Raw genomic sequence first — 23,809 nt, 5'->3', positions numbered from 1 at the left:
TATGTAAACAATTCAATTCTGTCTCCTTACTTTTGCAAGTGAACTGTCTGCAAGAAGTGTATATTCTGTTGTGCCCATCATTATGTACAACTGCCATATGTGGAATCCTACCAGTCAAGCTGTGCTGTATACAATTCTGTTATTTCTGATGCTCAATATTAAGATGTCATCATCCCAAATATAACACACTTCTTCTAATAACAGTTTGGTCAGTAGTAAAGGAATTATTTTTACCTTCTGCCTTGTGTGCTTTATTTCTTTGTCTTACAATTCTTGTCAATTTAAATATTTTAATGTATCAGACATTGAGATGTATCTTGAAATTGATGATGTGTAAAAGTTTTATTAGAGGCATTTTCTTTCTTAGCAATAAATAATAGTTGATAGTGTCTTCGATCTAATGATATATAATTATAATTGGTTTAGAAATAAAGTTGGAGTCAGGTAGTGCAAATTTTTGTCATCATCAGTGCCATGTCCTGGGGTTGATAAAAACACAGCTTCTGTGTGATGGCAAGCATTCACTTGGAGCCTGGCCACACTTGGAAATGAGTTTCACAGTCCAGCCAAGATTGCCCTGTTTTATATGAAATGATAATTAAGTGGCTTCACTTTTAAGACTGTATTTTTATTGCTTCCAAATGAACACTGCCCCATGCGCACCACTCACTCCCAGGTTTTCAACTCATAAAAATGCTGTTTGTACAAAAGAGAGAAAAGGCCCAAGGGCTTCTAAATGATGTTGATAATAAGAGATGTCAATTATCCTCAGAGCACTGAGTGAAATATATTATCTGTTCAATGATCTTTAATGATTTTTGCTTAATCATAACACAAGGAATCCAACCTGTAGATCCATAACATCTGGTAGTCTACAATGTTTTTCTTCTTCTTAAAGTAGAACTCTCATTTAATGAAATCTGTTCAAATAATGGGCTTTCATTTTCTGTGTGTATTCTTGAAGTGCCTGGAAAAAAAACAGAGAGACATACTTGCCAGGTAATCCCTTTCCAGGTTTTACTACATGCTTAGTGGAGAGCACTGAATGGGTCACACTCAAGGGGTGATGAGCATAGTACCTGAAGTGGTGTCAGGTGTTCATGGACTTAGTACTGGCTTCTGTAGTAACTGACTCAAATATTTACTAAATCACATTTCCCTCTGAAATGTAGTCTTCTCCCCCAATGAAAGGCATCAGTTGGACTTGAATACTAAGATTCCTTCTTTTGCTCTGCTTCTTTAAACAGTTTTTTTAAGTGCCTAAATCAGTATGCCAAACAATGGTAGAGAATATGTGAGAAAGTTAGAAAAAAAAAAAAAAAAACACCTAGAAGAAAGACACTTGTGCATTGACAAGAAGTTTAAACTGTGGTTGCACCACATATTTTTATGTGTTATAAATCTAAAGTAATTGAAACAATGTGAAATCAGAAAAAAATTGGTGTAGGATTCCCTGAAATTAACTGAATTATATTAAAAGATAATTATCTACCTGATATGAGAAAGTTTGAGTTATTCCATGTACATCTTGGACTGATTTGTTACCTATTTATAAACCAAAACCAATTTGTTAGCTACTACTACTACTAGGTAACAAATAATAAGAATAGGTAACCAATTTGTTACCTATTCTTATAAACCAAAACCAATTTGTTACGTATTCTTATAAACCAAAATTTAGATCTTCACCTCTTAGAGCACACTAACATAAGTTTCAAATATCGTATGCAGTTAAGGCCCAAAGTAAAAACATTCAAAAAAACTGAAATATGGCATAAATATATCTGAACGTAAAGTAAAAGAAATTAAAGATAATACATTCATAACTGTGCTAAGAATGAGAAGAGATGGCATCAGTAGATTAGAGATTTAACAAGTTTCTGGAAAATAGAAAGTACATCGGATCACGATAAACAAATTGGAATGAGCCCCATTCTAGATCCTGAAGGCTGCTATACATGCAAGAACTGACAAAGCCATGAGGAACCATGTTCTGTGACTTCAGTTAGAGTCACAAATTAAGACATAAGAACAAATAATGGCAATAACTGCAAGTAACAATTAAAGGAGTGCCTGTCTCCGAAGGTTGTTTCCAAACTGTGGTGGCTATTACAGTAAAGACGCTCATTGTAGAAAATAAATAAACTGCCTGAGAAAATCTGGTCCCAAAACGAAGTTTTTCATATTCTGTCTTTAGAATAGTGGGAGAGATGAAGAGGACAAAACTATGTGTTTTACACTCACACAACCTAATGTGAAACCTGACAGTTGGTAGACTCAACCCATGAAGGACAAAGTTCATAGTTAAGTCTCCCATTCAGGCAAAAGATTTAGTAAAGAAAATAAGACTTCTCACATGACAAGAAAAGCTGTCTAATTCTTCTTTCATTTATATATATGGATGGGAAAAACATTTTCTGGGTATTCCATTGTTAAACAGCATAATAAATCCCTTTTTTAGTAAATGTCAAAACCAACTCAACCAACAACAGGAAAACAGAACAAATATTTTATTTTGGATAAGACTAGGAAATAAAATGAATTACAAATTATGGAGACTGAAAGGTGAGATGGAGTGGAACTTGACATAACAACTCTGAGAGATGAAAAGAAAACAAAACTCTTCTGAAGGAAACGGGAATAAGTATTTCACTTCAAGCTATATACATCTGCAAAGATTTAGCTAGAGAATATCAGGTGCTGCAAGCAGTGAGATGAAGGGCAGAGTCGAATAACAAAACTTTAAATCTAAATTGTTACTTCCATTTCCCATTCAGTAAGACTGACTGTGTTTTGCAACCTCATAGAGATTTAAATTGTTGAGAAGACTAGCCATGCATGGCTTGAGAAAAAGGAAAAACATGCACAGTTACAGGATTGGATAAAGTTACAGACTGAAAAGAGAATAATTTATTTCTATCTCTGGTGATGATAGATTAGCTTGGTACAGTAAAGTTTTCATGCAAATAATAAATAGAAAAAAAAAATAGACCAAATGAAATCTGATTGAAAGAACTGAATAGCTACCAAGATACTTAGAACATATGAGGCTGAGATACCCTAAAAAGAAATGCACAGAAATCTCACAAATCATCACCAAAGAACATACTTATGTAACAAAATACCACCTGTTCTCCCAAAACCTATGGAGATAAAAAACTTTAAATAAATAAATAAAAATGACAACTTTTAGCTACCAAAAAAAAAAAAAAAAGAGAGAGAGAGAGAGAGACGCAAAGAAAAGTGAGCTGGATATTCAGCACTGTTCTTCCTCTTGAACATTGGCTGATACATACATTGTGATTGACAGGCTGAGAGCATAAGCAGATGTTTTACAGGCTCACTGGTTAACAGGACAAGTTTTAGAGATCAGGATCCACCAAGAATCATCCTTGGTACATATCCCAGAATTTTAGCTGAAAACCTCTGAAGAACAATGCTATAGTCTGATTGGGTCCCTCCATAATTCACATCAAAACCTAATCCTCACTCTGGGTATATTAAGAGGTAAGGCCTTTGGGTAAGTGATTAAGGCATGAAGGCTCTGCTGTCATTAATGTGATTAGCAAATTATAAAAGAGATAAAAAAGAACATGCTAGATAGCAGAGAGATAATTATAAAAGATATCGAAGACTATGTGTTTGCTTCTTCCACCATGTGAGGACTCAGAAACAGGGCACTACCTGTGAAGCCTTCCCTAGAACTGAATCAGTAGGTGCCTTGTTGTTGGACTTCCCAGCCTACAGAACCATGAGCAATACATTCCATGAGCGATTGTTTATAAATTACCTACTCTAAAGTAATTTGTCATAGCAACCTGAATGTACTAAGACAAATGACAAGGAAGGTGTAGAGCAAACCTGACTTGAGGAACCCTAATAAAAACTAAAGCCCATCTACATATCAGGTCATGGAATGTACTAAGGCAATGTGACCCTATGCTATCTGTATGACGGAAGAAGACGTCAATTCATTTTTTAGCAGGGTAACATAATAAAGGACTTGAAATCAATTATTTGACTTACTTTAAGTCTAATTAGTTATAAATTATTAATATGCACTTTATAAGTGTATATTCTCATTGAGGATTCAATAACAACACCATCTAAAATGGCACCCGCCCTCCAAAATTTTCCTTTAACTCTTTACTATTTAGTCCTTATCTCTAACTCATTATGAAGTTTAGTTTTCATGTGGCTTTTCTGCTTCCCTCAATGCAATGTAAGTTGGCCATGTGCGGAATGTTTTGCTTATTGTATCCCCAATATGTAGAACAGAGCATGTCCTAGAATTTGCACTCAAGAAATATTTGTTGAATAAAAGATATTCATTTTTAACTTACATAATACCTTCATGGTTACAGGACCTGAGGGAATTACGCCAGCAGTCTAACAGTGATTATTATACCTTCTTGATGGGGGATTGTAATCTTTTCCTTGAAATTTATTTTACATATTTTCTACCATTACCATGTATTATTTTTGAAAACACCTTTTAAACATGATTTCATTGAAAGCTACCAAAATAAAAAGTACCAAGTTCTCTCCCTTTTACAGATTCAATGTTCAAACTCAGAAATATTTACCAAAAATATGTGTAGTATTTTAGCACAATCATGCTGTGTATAACTATATCATCTCCTATGTTGCCCATTTTGGCATACCTATGAGTTATCCAGGTTAGATTGGATGACTGTGGCCATGGAACAGAGACAATTAGCCAGACTGTGGAAATTACTCCCTCCAGCCTCTTCCCACAGTCCAGGAGTGAAAAAAAGAAAGATTTATTTCTATGTCTTGTGATGGTAAATTAGCTTGGTACAGTACAATCTTCATGCACATAATAAATATAAAATATGGACCAAACATAATCTGATTAAAGAATCTGAAAAGCTACCTAGGCACTTGGTCCAGGTCCCTGCCATTACACAGTACACCAAAAGACATAGAGGTGGAAAGCATCAAGATTGAGGAGACTCTGTTCTAGAGAATACCTAGTAAACATGTTGCCAATGTATGTTGCCATCTAGGCTCATTTATTTTATTTTCTTCCACAAGGATTGGGCATATTGAAATACATAATTTAATTAAAAATACAACCTATGATTTTTCTTTTTTGAGATGGAGTTTTTGCTCTGTTGCCCAGACTGGAGTGCAATGGCACGATCTCAGCTCACTGCAGCCTTTGCCTCCCAGGTTCAAGCAATTCTCCTGCCTCAGTCTCCTGAGTATCTGGGACTATAGGCACCTGCCACCATGCCTGCATAATTTTTGTATTTTTAGTAGAGACGAGGTTTCACCATGTTGGCCAGGTTGCTCTCGAACTCGTGACCTCAGGTGATCCACCCACCTTGGCCTCCAAAAGTGCTAGGATTATAGGCGTGAGCCACTGTGCCTGGCTGGCAACAACCTATTACTAATGATCAATGATTAATCATATTAAAAATGTCCTACCAATAGGTGATGACTATTGTAACGTCACTGAGCAGTTACAATTATAGCGTACACAAGAACACATAATTTAGTGACTTGTACTGCTCAAAAAATTTCTATGAAACTTTCTGAAATATTAGATACATCTTCCAGACTAATATAAATATTTTAATGGGTACATTTACATGTGGGGCTTGTCAACTGAAAAAATTATATAGAAGCTAGAATTTCTCAATTCATTTTATAGAATGCTAGCTTTTAAGCTTCTGACCACTACTCACTTTACTGCACACCAAACCTGCAAACCATACCTGCCCATGACATACTGACAAAACCTGGAAGATGACTTAAGGACTAAAAGGAGATGACTTAAGGAGTAAAACATTCTACAAAGCTATACTAACTAAAACAGCATGGAAATGTTATAAAAACAGACACAAAAACCAATGGAACAGAATAGAGAACCTAGAAACAAATCCACATATTTACAGCCAAATAATTTTCAACAAAGGTGCCAAGAACATACGTTGTGGATAGGACAGCCTCTTTAAATAATGGTGCTGGGAAAACTGGATTTTCATATACAGAATAACAAAACTAGACCCCTATCTCTTACCATACACAAAAATCAACTCCAAATGTATGAAAGATTTATATGTAAGGCTCAAAACTATTAGCATTACTGGAAGAAAACATAGGGGAATAATTTAATAACATTGGTTTGCAAAAAAAATTCTTATAGGTTTGACTTCAAAAGCAAAGGCAACCACAACAAAAACAGACAAATGAGACTATATCAAACTGCAAAACTCATGCACCGCTGAGGAAGTAACAGAGCAAAGAGACAACCTGTAGAGTGAGAATGTCTGGAAATCACTTATCCTCACAGGATTAATATCCAGAACATACAAAGAACTCAATACAACAGCAAAACAAACAAACAAACAAACAATTCTATTAAAATGTATGCAAAGTATCTGAATAAACATTTTTCAAAAGAAGACATACGAATGGCCTAGAAGTACATGACGAATGCTCAACATCACTAACCATTAGGGGAATGCAAATAAGAACCACAATCATCTATCATCTCATTCTACTTAGAAGAATTATCACCAGAAAAACAAAAAATAACATATGCTGTTGGGATACAGAGAGAAGGAACCCTATACATTGTTCGTGAGAATGTATATTAATATAGCCTTTATGAAAACATTATCGAGTTTTCTCAAAAAATTACAAATAGAATTACTTTATGGGACCCAGCAATCTCATTACTGGGTATTTTTCCAGAGGAAAGGAAATTAGCATATTGAAGAGATAGCTTCACACCCGTGTTTAATGCAGCACTGTTCACAACAGCTAAGATACAGAAACAACCTAAATACTCATACATGGACAAACAGATAAAGAAAATGGAATGGAATACTATCAAGCCATGAAAAAGAATAAAATCTTGTCATTTCTGGCAACATACATGAGCCTGGAGAACATTATGTGAAATAAGTAAGGCACAAATAGATAAATACCACACATTCTCACTCATATGTAGGAGCTGAAAAAAGTTGATCTCATAGAAGGAGAGAGTATAATTGTGGTTGTTAGATGCTGGGAAGGGGAGCAAGGTGGAGAGGATAGGGAAAGATTGGTTAACAGATACAAAATTATAGCTAGCTAGGATGAACAAGATCCAGTGTTCTATAATACTATGGATGACTGTAGGTAACAATAATTTATTGTATATTTCAAATAGCTAGAAGAAAAAATTGTTAATGTTCCCAATGCAAAGAAATGGTAATTGTTTGAGGTGATGGATATACTAATTACTCTGATTTTACCACTACACATTGTATATATGTATCAAAATATCCCTCTGCATGCCATATATAAGTACAATTATTATTTGTGAACAAAAATATTTTAAAAGTCCACTAAAAAAGAAAATTCTTACACATCTTAGACTTAGTGTTCCTCCAATAAAGTGGGTGGAATCCATCTCATTGCTCACTCGGTGCATTTAAGCTTGTTGGTCAGAAAGCCACTGTCTAGCACCCAGTGTCTTTGCTTTTTTTTTTTTTTTTTCACTCTTAAATATATTTAAACAAATAAAACACGAAAAAAGCAAGCAAGCCGCAAGAAAAAGGGAGAAAGCAAACAAGCAAGCAAGAAAGAAAGAGAAGAAGGAATTGAAGGAGGGAGGTAGGAAAGAAAAATAATCAGGCATTTGAGACATTTGAACAAAGTCACTAATATAAAAGTCAGAGACCAAAATAAATCTTAATATCAGAACCTTTGAAAAACATAAATACTTCAGAGACTAGAAGAAAATTTTAACACATATTTTAATATGATGAGGCATACATTATATTTCATTGTTGAAAAAGAATAGGATGCGATTAGAAAGGGAGGATTTATAGAAAAGAACAATCTGTTGAAAATAAAAAAAAGAGAACTGACATACAAAAGCAAATATAATAGTGAGAAGAAAAAGTTGATGAAAAATTTCAGTAGGCAGCACAAAAAAATGAAGAGATGAATTTTAACTGAGGAAGAAAGTAAAAAAGAGAGAGAAGGCAAATCAAATTAGGAGGTCCAACATACCAATAAGCACTCCAATAAAAATTGGTAAAACAAAGGAAAGAAATAATGAATAATAATCATACAATTTTCCAGAAGTGAAGAACTTTAAGTCCAAGCTGGAAGGGCCCACAAAACGCTCACTACAATGAGTGAAAAGGAGTGATTAGCAATAAATACATCATTGAAATTATTTAGACCATCAAGGTAAAAAGGTATTCTAAAAGTATTCAAAGAAAGGCAAAAGATATGGGACATAAAAAGAAGGGGAAATCGAACTTCTTAGCAGCAACAATGAAATGCAAAAGACCAGAAATTACTCTATAACTTTGAGGTGAAATTATTTTTAACCTAGAATTTTATATCCAAATTGTCACTCAAGGGAGAGAGTTAAAAAATAATATTTGGTATTACGAACATTACAAAAATATTACTTCCCTTGCCTCGAGCTCCTTTAGGATTGCTTCTAAAAATTCAGGAATGAATAACAAAGAGGAAGACATGGAATCTATTAAACTGGAGATTCAACACCTGAGATAAAGAAGGATGATGGATCGGAGGAACATAAAGGGAAGTGTTGTGATGAAATGCAGGCAGCAGAGCCACAGAGCATCTAGGCCAGATGGGCTCCAGAGGTTGCAGAATGCTCAGGAGTATGTCTCAAGGATGACAATTTTTTTAATCAAATAAATGTCTTACTAAAAGTAGCAGAAATAAACAGAAAATAACCGGAATAAACTAACAAAAATGAAGTGAATTAAGGCAGCAATCATTCACTTATTCACTTCTGTATACCAAAATATATGAGGCCCACATAAATTTGTAGGTCAGTTTTTACAAACCTTCAAGAGTATGTATTCTTTTCAAATACAAGTGATCTCAGGTTAGAAAGAGAAAGTGAGGTACCCAAATCATTCTGTGAGGTTAGATAATCTTGATAATTGCACATGTATAACCTAAGAAAAGTATTAGTAAGTATAATATTTAAATACATAGATAACCAATTTATAAATAGATTATTTACAAACTAAATTTACATTTTACTTTACTAAAAACAAGTAGAATAAATTGGATTTATCCCAGAATCTACCACTGCAACTCATTATATTAACATCATTAAGGAAAGAAGCCCAATAAGTTTTAGAATATAATTAAACTGTATTAATAAAGTAATTGTTAAGAACCTAATTTGATGGGGGAAAAACAATACTCAGTAAATTTCAAAACTCATTATCTAAAATATAATTTATATATTAACATGCTAATGTATAAAATCTTAATTTTATGGAGGAAGAAATAGATCTAGTATCTGTAAGATTCAAAACCCATTCATAATTTTAAAAAGAAAAACTTGTATTAAATTAGCAATAGAAGAAAACTTCTTTAATCACTGAAAGTTATCTACATGCCATCCCACTTTGGAAAAATCATAACTGATGATTACACTGGATGTGTACCCTTTTAAGACAAGAAAAAAATAAAAACAGAAATATTCTATATCACTATTATGACAACATTAGATTTCATTATGCAATATTGATAAATGAAATAAAAGAAATATTAGAATTGCAAAAATATAAAATGTTATAATTTGTAAATTAAATACTAAGATTGTTTGTATAGAAAGTATAACATAATATACAGTCACACAATTATAACTAAAAAAAAGTTTAGAAATATGGCTGAAAAACTTTTCATAAAAAACCTAATAGCAATTTTAAAATAAAAACTTTATGTATATATAATTTCAAAATTATAGCAAGTTAGAATGTAATGTAAAATAAATATGTAATAACCTCATGGGGAAATATTCAAAATGCTATTGAAGGGCGTGAAATAAAATCCAAATAATTTTGAGCACAATCTTGGATCCAAAGTCTTAATACGATAGGAATATCATTTTCTCTTAAATTAATCTAGAAATCTAATGAATTTTCAGGATTCTATACTTTTAGAGATTCTACATTTTTAGAATTTAGCAGTCTAATTCTAAAAGTGGTATGAAAAAAATTTAAAGACCAATCCAAAAGTGGGCAAAGATTTAGAGAAATGAAAACTCATAGCAACTGCTGATAGTATAAATTAGTACAAAAACTTTGGAGAATAACTTTGTGATACTGAATCAATTTTCAGATGAACATAAACAGGACCTGAGATTATAACATTTAGAGCCTTTTTACATGCCCAAGGAAACTATGATCTAATTGCAGAGCTATTTGAAATAAAAAAAGCTGATCAATATGTCTATCAACATGAGGATCTATCATATATTATGATATATTCATGAAGTGCAAAATCACAGAAAAACTCAACCAAATAAAAAATATCAAATATGTTATGCTGAAATGAATAGGCAAGATCCAGAACGATATATATACAATGATAGCTTTAGTGACATGAAAAATGACGATAAATATTGTTTATAGATACATACAAATGTAATACACTATGAAACGTTTACTGCAAAGACATATATTATTTATATAAAAGTGGTACTTCCAGAGAAAAAGAGGATATAGGAATCTGAAGCGAATATAAGCATGTTTTTATCTGTCCTGTTTAACTTTAACAAATTTTTGAAGGAATTTCTTCTACATGACAATTGATAATCAAATAGACCACTAGCTACACAAATAAAGAAGGAAAAAGAGAATATACAAATAAACACAATTAGAAACTACAAAGGTGATATTATCACTGATCCTAAAGAAATAAAAATAAACATCAGAGAATATTATGAATACTTCTATGTGCATAAACTAGAAAATCTAGAAGAAACGAATAAATTCCTGGACACATACACCCTCCCAAGACTGAACCAGGAAGAAAATGAATCCCTGAACTGAACAATAATGAGCTCCAAAACTGCATCAGTAATAAATAGGCTACCAACAACACAACAGAAGAAGCCCAGGAAAAGACAAACTCTCAGCCAAATTCTACCAGATGTACAAAGAGGAGCTGGTACCATTACTAGTGAAACTATTCCAAAAAACTAAGGAAAAGGCACTCTTCCCTAACTCATTCTATGAGGCCAGCATCATTCTGGTAACAAAACCTAGCAGAGATACAAGAAAGAAACCAACCCAACAAGCAAGCAAAAAACCTCGGGACAATATCCTTGATGAACGTTACTGCAAAAACACTGGCAAACAGAATCCAGCATCACATCAAAAAGCTTATCCACCACAATCAAGTAGGCTTTATTTCTGAGATGCAAGGTTGGCTCAACATACACAAATCAATAAATGTTATTTGTCAAATAAACAGAGTAAAAGACAAAAAATACATGATTATCTCAATAGATGCAGAAAGGGCTTTTGATGCAATTAAATATCCATTCACATTAAAAAACTGTCAAGAAACTAGGTATTGAAGGAACGTACGTCAAAATAATAACAGCCATATATAACAAATCCACAGTCAATATCATACTGAATGGGCAAAAGCTGGAAGCATTCCCTTTGAAAACTGGCACAAGGAAAGGATACCCTCTCTTTCCACTCCTATTCACCATAGTATTGGAAGTACTGGCTAGGGCAATCAGGCAAGAGAAAGCAATCAAGGGCATCCAAATAGAATGAGAGAAAGTCAAATTATCCATATTTGCAGATGACATAATCCTGTATCTAGAAAATCATAGTCTTGGACCAGTATCTCCTTAAGCTTATAAACAACTTGAGCAAAGTCCTTGGATGCAAAATCAACACACAAAAATCACCAGCATTCCTATATACCAACAATAGTCAAGCCGAGAGCCAAATCAGCAATGCAATCCCATTCACAATCACCACAAAAAGCAAAAATGCCTAAAATACAACTACCAGTGAGGTGAAAGATCTCTACAAGGAGAACTACGAAACACTGCTCAGAGAAATCAGAGATGACACAAACAAATGAAAAACATTCCATGCTCATGGATAGGAAATATCAATACTGTTAAAATGGCCACACTGTGCAAAGTGATTTTTAGATTCAATGCTATTTCTATAAAACTACCAATGACATTCTTCACAGAACTAGAAAAATCAAACTATACTACAGGGCTACAGTAATCAAACAGCGTGGTACTGGTACAAAAAACCAGACATACAGACCAGAATAGAGAACCCAGAAAGATCTGATCTTCAAGAAAGCTGACAAAAACAAACAATGGAGAAAGTACTACCTATTTAATAAATGGTGCTGGAATAACTGTGTAACCATATCCAGAAGATTGAAAGTGGACCCCTTCCTTAAACCATATGCAAAAATTACTCAAGGTGGATTAAATACTTAAATGTAAAAATCCAAAGCTATAAAAACCCTGGAAGACAACCTAGACGATACCATTCTGTACATAGGAATGCGCAAAGATTTCATGATGAAGATCTGGAAAGCAATTACAATAGCAAAAATTGGCAAATGGTACCTAATTAAATGAAAAGAGCTTCTGCACAGCAAAAGAAACTACCAACAGAATACACAGACAACATACAGAATGGCAGAAAAAATTTGCAAACTACATCTGACAAAGGTCTAATATCCAGCAACTATAAGGAACTTAAACAATTTTACAAGAAAAAAAAAAAAACAACTCCATTCAAAAGTAGGCAAAGAACATTAACAAACAGTTTTCAAAAGGAGATATATGTGCGACCAACAAGCATATGAATAAAATCTCAAATCACTGATCTGATCTTTAGAGAAATACAAATCAAAACCACAATGAGATACCATTTCACACTCATTAGAATGGCTATTATTATTATTATTATTACTATTATTATTGAGATGGAGTCTCACTCTGTTGCCAGGCTAGAGTGCAGTGGTGCTATCTCAGTTCACTGCAACCTCTGCCTCCTGGGTTCAAGCAATTCTCCTGCCTCAGCCTCCTGAGTAGCTGGGACTACAGGCGCACACCATAATGTCCAGCTAATTTTTGTATTTTTAATAGAGATGAGGTTTCACCATGTTAGCCAGGATGGTCTCCATCTCTTGTTCTCATGATCCATCCACCTCAGCCTCCCAAAGTGCTGGGATTACAGGCGTGAGCCATCGCACCTGGCCAGAATGGTCATTAATAAAAAGTCAAAAAATCACAGGTGCTGGCAAGGTTGCAGAGAAAAAGGAATACTTATATATTGTTGATAGGAGTGGAAATAAGTTCAGCCATTGTGGAAAATGGTGTGGCAATTCCTCAAAAACAGAACTACCATTTGACCCAGTCACATCATTACTGGATATATATCCAAAGGAATATAAATCATTCTATTATAAAGACATATGCATGCATATCATCATTGCAGTACCATTCACAATAGCAAAGACATGGAATCAACCTAAATCTCAATCAATAGTAGACTAGATAAAGAAAATGTGGTACATATACACCATGGAATACTATGCAGCCATAAAAAATAATGAGATTATGTCCTCTGCAGGAACATGGATGGATCTGGAGGCCATTATCCTTAGCAAATTAAAGTAGAAACAGAAAAAGAAATACTACATGTTCTCGCTTCTAAATGGGAGCTAAATGATGAGAACACATGGACACATAGAGGGGAACAACACACACTAAGGTGTACCAGAGGGTAGAGGGTAGAAGGAGGGAGAGGATCAAGAAAAATAACTAATGGGAACTAGGCTTAATACCTGGGTGACCAAATAATCTGTACAACAATCCCTCATGACACAAATTTGCCTATATAACAAACCTGCACATGTACACTTGAACTTAAAATTTTAAAAAAGGTAATTGGATACACTTGTGTTCATTGTAATATTTCCTTTCATTTCCTGAATATGTGAAAATTTTAATTAAAATTTATATAAACACGTAAATAAATTATTAGTTTTCTAGTTTTAGTTTAAAACTATTAAAAGACAGTATTATTTTCTTGCATCAAAGTCCTTTGGTAAGCTAGTATTTAAATAAACAATAGAGACAGATTATCAGATGGAGAAGGGTTGAACATTAGGTGTATAACCATAGCAATCAAAGATAAACACTTTAAGATAATTTTATAGCTGATGCGCTCACTGCAATGCAAGGAAAATAATAGACAGATGTCTCATTAGCTCATGCACTTTGTATACTTTGTATATTCTTCATCTGTAACGCTTAAAAGCATTACCCAACATTCCGAATAAGCAGAAGATTGGGCCACTGGTGAAATAAAACACAATATAGAGAGTTAACTGAGTTCATCTTTCATTCCAGACAGATGACTGTCATTCACTAGAAAATGTATTGCACCTAGTTTAAATTTCATGGTAATTTAAATGTGCTTGGCATCTCTCCAGGGCCACCAGGAAGTTGACTTCAGCATTTGTGAACAAAGCTGAAACTACTGGAAATGACCTTACTGGTGTGACTTAGGATAACTCCATTCGTTACTTTTTCGTCTTTGACATAATCCTATGCATATTAAGAATTTTCCAATCGCAATATAAAAGCTGATAGATTCAAAAGTCTCTGGAAAAGTATCACCTCACCAAGGATTTTAAAAATGCATTTATAGCTAAGAAACTGGGTGGTTCATGCCTGTAATCCTAGCACTTTGGGTGGCCGAGGCAGGCGGATCACAAGGTCAGGAGATCGAGACCAGCCTGGCCAATATGGTGAAACCTCGTCTCTACCAAAAATACAAAGATTAGCCAGGCATAGTGGCGTGTGCCTGTAATCCCAGCTACTTGAGAGGCTGAGGCAGGAGAATCACTTGAACCTGGTACATAGAGGTTGCAGTGAGCTGTGATAGCACCACTGCACTCCAGCCTGGGCGACAGATCAAGACTCCATCTCAAAAAAAAAAAAAAAAAAAAAAAAAAAAAAGGAAAAGAAACTGGAAGTCTCTGGATAGCTTAATACTGAGGAGATGAATTTCTTGTTATGCTAGTAAGGGTTTTGACTTAAAGAAGTGGATTACTAGTATTGTCTGTAAATTTCTTAGGCTCAATAGCTCAAGTGATGTTGTTGGCTGGCCTTTTGTCATTTTAAAAAATGTATGCTGGTATCTCTATTTTAGTCTTAAATTCTATGTTTTTCCCCTCTTTTCATTAGAATAATATCTCCACTGGCAATTAGTGAACAGCTTCATCAGTCTTTCTATACTGTTATTATACAAAGAAATGTAAACAAAACATTTTGGAGCCATTAATATAAATATTTGAGGGACAGTATTGGTATTGGTAAACAGTTGCTGAAAATTGTTTTGCCACATAACTGAGAAACATACAATTTTTGTTGTGACATGCAAACAACAGTAAATAAATAATACAGAAACAATAAGTAATCATATATTTAATAACAGGAATAAAGTTTGCTTGTTTTGATTATTCACTGAATCCATCAAGGAAAAATTCTTTAAAATTAATGTATCTAATATTGAATTATTATTTCATAAATTAACAAGAAAGTAAAAATAATGTTCACTACCCAAATGTCTATCTCATTGCAACATTTTAAGAGGCTTCCTCATTCTCTGTGGAAAGTTACAGTAGTGAAAAGATCATGAACTTTAAAGTTAGAGAAATTATGTGTGACTCTGTGGCTTAGCAGTCATTACTCTGACCCTCAGTTTCAAAACAGTTGAATATGTTTTACTGTCTGTAAATTGGGGGGCTTGTTATAAGGATTACATTGCCTAGTATTTCCTACATCCCTATTATCTGTAATTATGCCAATCACATAGTAAGGTGCTCATTGACTATTAAACCAAAGTATTAAAGCATACATACATTCAAGGATGCACAAATGTATGAACACATGAAAAGGGTGTCATGTGGCACATAGTTATTTTTTCCATCTCCTTATATTCCTTCTGCCTTCAGGATAATTATGATGATTAAATGAGTCAACATATAGGTTTAAATTATAAGTAGCTACCAAAGAAAAAAGCTGAGTCAGCTTCCCCTTCAATATCTCTGCTTATTTCTATATATATTAATTTATGGGTGCTTCTAAATTATTCTACTGCAATTGTAACACTTAGCATGGCAAAGAAAGATATGTACCAGGTTAACTGCAAGCTGAATCTATATAGTTATTGTTCAACATACCTAAAATAAACCTATTTATGAGGCTCTTCATCTTCTCTGAGTTCTATAGCATACCTAGTGTATATGAAGTAATTCAGCATTCATTCTAGACTATTGCAAAACTCTTTGTTGTAATAGGTATGTTTGCCAACCCTAACTTCTTGATGGACTATAAATCTCTTGAAAGAGGGGTTATAACTTCTACGCTATAGCATTTAGCTAAATAAATTTTAATACAATACACCAACTAGGATAACATAAGAATAATATTCCCTGATCTGTCTTTTTTTGCTCTCAATTAAATACACATGGAGAAGTAGAAAAAGACCAAAACATGAAGGAATGCAGTGGTTAAAATGTAAGCTTTGGAGCCAGACTGCTGTTTGGAGCCAGACAGCTTTGGAACCAGTGTTCTCTCCACCATATGGAAAGTAATTGTTCAATGTGTAAAGGAAGATTAGTAACTATTGCTTAAAATTATTCTGGGGATTCAGTCCTTAACATGTAAAGCACTTAGAACAGCTCCTGGCCATAGTAAGAGAACAATGTGAGCTTATTGTTACTACCATCATATAAAGATCAGGGACAATAACAGAAATAAAATCCAGCCATTTATAAGTGACACACTTAAAACCAAAGGATGTAAAAACCTTGGGGAAAAAAACATGTGTAATTCACTACACAAATAATAACAAAATAAAGTAAGGTAAAGAAGTGTGACACAAAATAAAATAAAAGTTGAAAAGAATTAAATGGAACGAGGAGACATATTTATGATTGACAGAAGATAAATTACATTGGAAAGATATAGCAGTTATGAACTTTGAAGAACTTAACAAATGCAAACAATATGACTATATCTATAAACACAGTGGCATATTTATCAGAAATTCATTTAATTAGAAACAGAAAAATCAGCCATTCAGCTGCTTTCAGAGTGGACCCTTTCAGTGGTGTTTGTATGTCTGCATAATGATTGTTAATCACTTATTTTTCAGAAGTCATGTAACTGATGAAATTGTTCCTGATGAGTTAAAGGTAGAGACTGAGGCCAAAACCACATATGACATAAAACACAGATGATGCTGTTTATTTTTAAGGGCAGGATTTTGTGAGGAAGCCTGGCATTTCCAAGGATTACAACTGTCCAGCAGGTTACTAAAGACTTAAATTACATACTGTATCTGAATAGAAAAGATAATCAAGGGAAAACGGCAAAGTTAAATTGTACCGTTTGCATGCTGTGTTTCACACTCATTATTCAAAATTCCTTTTATGGCACCACTAGATCTATGTGTGTGTTAGGCACTGCTAAACATTTTTGGAGGGGGCAGAGCAAAGCTGCATTCATCACTAATGGCTGATGTTAATTAACGTCTTTAAAATGATGTTCTACTTTTTTTGAATCATTTGATATGATTTTAAAAATTTCAAAAAATTCAAAGCATATCAAATGATTTTAAAAAGTAGAAAAGAATAATTACCTCTAGAGATTATTGTTACTAATATAACACAGCTGGGGGCCACAACTATTTCTTTGATGGATTTAATATTGTACTTTATCTGAAAAATAATTTAAGTTAAAATCAGTTGCTATTTTGACAGAAGAATATTGAAATGTGTTTGATTCAGACAGTTATATAGTACGCTGAACGTACTATACTAGTTAGATCTCCCACTCTGTCTGAAACATAATTAGTGAACTAAACAAACTCAAGAAACATCTTACATGTGAAATACAGAAACTGTTTTTATACAGCTTAACCTATACTAACGAAGAGATTGTTGTTATTTTAATAGGCTAAACTGTGATCCTAAAATATTAGTAATCACTTTAAGGCCCTAATTAACACCTGCACATGCAGAGGCTTTGTAGAATTATTTGCTTTACTTCTCAGTAGGTTGATGTTGATAATTGAAGTAAGGCAAAGATCCTCTGTTCATCTTCACTGCAACTCCTATATCCTATTCATTAAAAAGAACAAGGAAGCAAGAGAGATAAATGTAATCAATCTACCTTCATATCTGTATCAATACCTATATCTCTATAGCTTTGTATTTTATATTTGCTTTATAGGACATTCACTTTACATATGCTCATTTGAAATTCTTTATATTTTATGTATATCCATTTTAAGTGTATCCAGAAATAAGAACAACTTGACCACCAAAGACTACAACATTCTCTCACAAGCCTCACAAGACAGGCAAATGCTTAGATGTTTTTCTGTCTTCCAGAAGTAGCCCTTTGACCATGAAAATCTATTATATTGCTCTCTTGTTCTCTACCCAACATTGGTAAATGGCCCTAGAAAACCATCAACTGACATCTTCATGGTTCTCGTCTTTCAGAATTTCAGTTCCTTCATCCTCATTATTTCAGCAGTCCTATGTTGTCTTTGTATTTTATTTAGGTTGCTAGTTGTTCTCAGAAGAAGGGTTGGTCATTCATCAGGTATTTAATCATACCGGGAAATGGAAATTGATTTATGGAAGTGTAATGGACATTGATATCACTGTATCTCAAATGCACTTGAGCATTTATATGCAAAGTTTCTTTCAAATTAAACTGGGAAAGAAAACATAAATAACATTTGAAAAATAAAAACAAATAATTCTCAGATTAAAAAATAGGACCACAATTTTTCTTAGCTTATAGAGGGAGAAAAACAGCAAGTTCATAATCTGGGCTTTTCCGATGTGATGGATCACACCTTAAGTATGGGCCATGATATTACGGAAATTCAAACTCACGTCTGTGAATGGGGAAAAAGACCCTGGGGATTGTTCTTTTTGTGTTACCATGTGTTCTTGCCCCCACATGTATGCTTTGTATTCTTGCTAGAAAACAACAACAACAAAAAAAAACCCCACAAAACAAAACAAAAAAAACGAGAAGAAAGCTTGAGCTGATATCATCACTCTTGCCAGTTCTCATCCTGAGAAGAACTCCATCCTCTGTGATCTCCTGAGGTTCAGCACCTATGCATATTTTTGCATTTGAATTAAAGAGAATATTAATTCAAAGGGCCATTTACAAGAAAACAGTCACATTTGAGCATGTGCATGCACACACATGTGAACTCAATAACTGCCATAACAAAGAGTTGATATGTTATAATCTCTTACAAAAACCAAATAAAGCCAGAATTTAATATAACAGAGGAGTCAAAAAAATCACTTGTATTTGTAAAATAAGTAACACTAGCATTAAAAAGATTTTTTAAATACTATTATTAAAATTAGACTCTTTGGAAGGAAAGGAAAAAGATACTACTATATATTCCAACCTAAAGGATATAAGCCAAAGATAAAATAAAGGGGGAATTTTATAGTTTTAAATGCATTCATTAAACAATTCGAAAAGCTGAATTAAAATAATCCTCACCCCCACTCCATCCCAGAAAAGAAACTAGGAGGAAATACACACAAACACAGATATTATATATATACACAATATTTATATATAAAGTAACATTAAATAATTAATTAAAACAGATGCAAAAATGCAACTTTTTAGAAGTTTATACTGTGAACTGAACATATTTTGAAACCTTTCATTCCATTACAAACATAAAAAATGGTATACTGAATGTTTTAAATACTTAAAAAAATCATAGGTTAAAATACAATAAAAGGGAGTTTCTAGAGATAGAGTGAAAAACGAGAGACTCTGTGATGTTAAGTTGTGGTTTACACCTGAAGCTATGAACAGTAAGAAGCGGACACAGACATAGGAGCCCAAACATCAATATCTTTCAGAGTATGGGGACAACCTCTGTACCTGTTTGTTGCAGGAGGTAACAATTGGGTTCATTGGATAGTTGGAATTGCCTACCCATCTGAGAATGCAATAACTCTAGACCTTATCACCCCCAAACACCAAGCTATAAACCACAAGCAAGCTATAAAGCAAAGGAAAAGACAAACCCAGACTAGAAGACTAATATAATTGTAACATTATGATTGATAAAATGATAATCTACAGATTACATAAAAGGTATCTGCAAATCAATGAGAAAAAAAAAAAACCTCAAAGAAGAAGTAGTTCAAGGATAAAAATAAAACATTCACAGGGAAGGAAATTTAATTGCCTGTATCAGGTATCTTTACCCTCTCAGGTTCAGGGAAATGCATATTGTTAAAACAATGATGTACCATTTGTAACCACCAGAGTGTCATTTTATTTTTAGTTGGCAATGTAGTCTATAATCTAGATGTTGCTATGACAGTGTTTATAGTTAACCATTGCTATATATGATCATTTTAAATAGATTTGTAAAACTAAATAACGTAAATATATTTTAGAAATTACAATTCAAGAGCCATAGAATATGGCTAATAGATGAAATATGTGGGAGAAAGTAAAATTTTTTGACATCAAAAATGCTCCCAAGAGGCAGTAAACTTCTGTAATTCAGTAAATTTTTAAGGAAAACATCCAGAATATGTACTTAATGTGACATATTAATGATTTATAATGTACTTTCCTCCCCATGAGACAAATGTAATTATATTGAAATTATAGAAATAGTACAGAAAACTTAGAAAACATATTATTTATAGAGATGCAAATATCCCCCAAATTTTCAAGTTAAAACTCTCAGTGTATTAGAAGGTATCATAAATAAATATTATTTATCCTAGTGATAAAATACTTTAATATTATAATTTAATTTTAAAAATACTACATCAAAAGATTAAAGAGTAAAGTAAATATACCAACAGTAGAAAAAAGTATTTGATATAGTTCAACCTTTAATTTGTTTAAAAGCTCATAATATGCCATATTTATAAAGAAATATATTTGATATTTTTATATATAGCTATATATAAAATATATTTCTATCTACCTATATTTCTATAATCAATATATTTCTATCTACCTATCTATCTAAAGGTTCGGCCAACATTTTTGTAAAGGGTCAGATAAAAATACTTTTAGCCTTGTGATCCATATTCAGCTCTGCTCATCATTCTAGAATAAATGTAGCCATAGGAAATACGTAAATAACTAGCATGTCTGAATTCCAATGCACCTTTATGAAAACAGGCTTCTGGGAATTTGACCTATGAATCTTAGTTTGCCAAACCCTGTACCAGAAACATTCTGCTGGTCCTTAAACTTATGAATTAGCAATTAGAATTACTCCCACGAAAATTAGGTAAAAACTGTGGATGCCTACTGTTTTAGTCCATTTGAGCTGTGATAACAAAATACCATAGACTGGGAAGGGGTGACTTATAAACAGAAACTTATTTTTCACAGCTCTGGAAGCTGGAAAATCCAAGATCAAAGAACCAGCAGATTTGATATCTGGTGAGGGGCACACTTCCTATTTCCTCCTAGCTTCTTACTCTATCCTCACATGGCTGAATGAGGAGAGGTATCTCTCAGGCTCCCTGTAGAAAACCATTGATTCAATTCATGAGGGCTCTATCTTCATGACCCAACCACCTCCCTAAGGCCCCATCTTACAACATCATCAACTTGGGGGTGAGGATTCCAGCAAATGAATTTGAGGGAGGATATAAACATTCAGACCATAGCATCACAACCTTGGCCCCCAGAATGGATGTGCTTCTCACATGCAATATACATTCATTTCATCCCAATAGCCCCAAAGGTCTTAACTTGTTCCAGTATGCAATTTAAAGGGTAAGTCCTAAGTCTCATCTAAATATCATCTAAATTAGATTTGGGTGAGATTAAAGGCAGAATTCATTCTAAAGCAAATTGCTCTTCAGCTGGTGAATCTGTGAAATCAAACAAATCATGTGCTTCCAAAATACTGTGATGAGACAAGCTCAGCACAGACATTCCCATTCCAATAGAGAGAAAAAAGAAAGGAGCAACAGGTCCCCAGCAAGTTCAAATCCTTAAGTCTTGAGAATAATCTTCCTTGACTACATGCTACACCCTCCAGGCCCACTGGGGAGGAGGTCTCCACTCCTGAACACACTAAGGGTGAGATTCTGCCCCTACAACTGTGCTGGGAGCAGCACACTACAGTAGGGGTCTGTTTGAGCTTTACCTGGGGCTACAGAAAAGCAGAATGATAGAGTGCTGGGCCCAAGCCTGCCACATGAGGCAGTGCTGGCAGCAGGATCTCTCCTTTGAAATCATTCTACTCCACAGGCCCTTGAACTCTGGGCCTGTGGTTGAAGAAGCAGCCCTGATAATTTCTGAAAAGCTCTGAGGTAATTCTTACATTGTTTCAAACGTTAAGTCCTGGCTTCTACTTTGCTGAAGTCCTTGTCTATGCAATTCTGGTATTACATTACATGTTTTAAAATTATTCTTACCTTTTATGCCTCGTTTTCTTGTGTGTGTGTGTGTGTGTGTGTGTGTGTGTGTGTGTGTGTGTGTGTGTGTAACTTGTATATTTGCTGGAAGTTTGTCTGTGAGGAATCTGTAAGGCTTGCATTAAAGATTGTGTTCTTCCAAAGAAGATTTACTTTGATTGTATCATTTGGTCCACTTTCAGTGACCACTTTAAATGGATGTTGTATAGAGTGTAAATTCAGGCTCTAATTTCACCTAAAGCCTGACCTGTTAACATAAAATCTAAGGAACAATTTAATTTCTTGTATCCAGAGCCAAGGCAGATGAATCTCCAAGCTGCCTCGGTGATATCTTTTTCCTCTCATGGGAAACTGATAATAACTTGCCCCAGTACACAGTTAGTAGTTTATTTTTTGTCTCTGTGCTTCATTCTCGGCCACAGCCCCAATGCCCAGAGTGTGGTTTAGCAGAGTGGGTTGAAAAAAAGTTATCATTCATCAAATAAAGAATCTTTCTATTTTTAGACACAAATATAGCTTTCAGAGCTAAAACATATGCAATATTAGTGACTCAATATAAAATAATGAGCATTAATTGTTTTCTGAGATTCCCGTTCTAATATCAAATCTATCGCTCTACTAAGAAAATACAAATATTTAATGATAGTGCGAGTAGAGAGAAGATCCAGGTTTGGAACTGTTTTGTTCAATCTGACTGCCCTTAGTTACGTATGGCTATTGTAATTTGAATTTAACTTAATTAAAATAAAATAAAATGTAAGAAGTCTATTCTTCAATCACCCTAACAACATTTTGATTACTCAATAGCTACATGGCGGTATTGGTTACTCTACTGGAAAACACAGAATATAGAATATGTTCATCATCACAGGAAATTCTACTGGATAGCTCTGGTTCAGGCACATGCCACAGGATCAGAGGAAGTTACGGAGAAATAAATTTTTCTGCAGCAGATTAGTGAGAGTATTTGAACATCTGTTCTAAAGGGAAGAAGGGAAATCCAGAATGAGAGTAGCCTGGAAAAATCCCACCTTTCCCACTTGTGCACCAACCTTCACTTCCTCCATTTTTCTTCCGGAGAAGTTAAATACTCTATATTTGCATTACTCAAATGGATTCCTCATATCTTAAAAATTCTAACTCAGAGATCAGCAAACTTTTTCTATGAAGGGAAAAATAGAAAATATTTTAGACTTTGTATATCATATGGTCACTGTCTCAACTACTAGTTGAGACACATAGTACAAATGCATCCACAGGCAATAGATCAACCAATGGGCATGACTGTTTCAATAAAACTTTCTTTACAAAAACAGGCATTGGACAAGGTTTGGCCCATGGCCTGTAGTTTTCTGACCTCTGCCATAAAAACAAACAAAACAAGAATGCCAATTCTCAGTTCTCTAGCTGTAAACTTTCACAAGCTCAGGAGAGGTATATAGCATGTTTCTTGTCAAGAAAATGATGTTTA

The sequence above is a fragment of the Macaca nemestrina genome, chromosome 13, assembly GCF_043159975.1.
Source record: "Macaca nemestrina isolate mMacNem1 chromosome 13, mMacNem.hap1, whole genome shotgun sequence".
NCBI lineage: Eukaryota > Metazoa > Chordata > Mammalia > Primates > Cercopithecidae > Macaca > Macaca nemestrina.
This window is presented reverse-complemented; position numbering follows the sequence as displayed.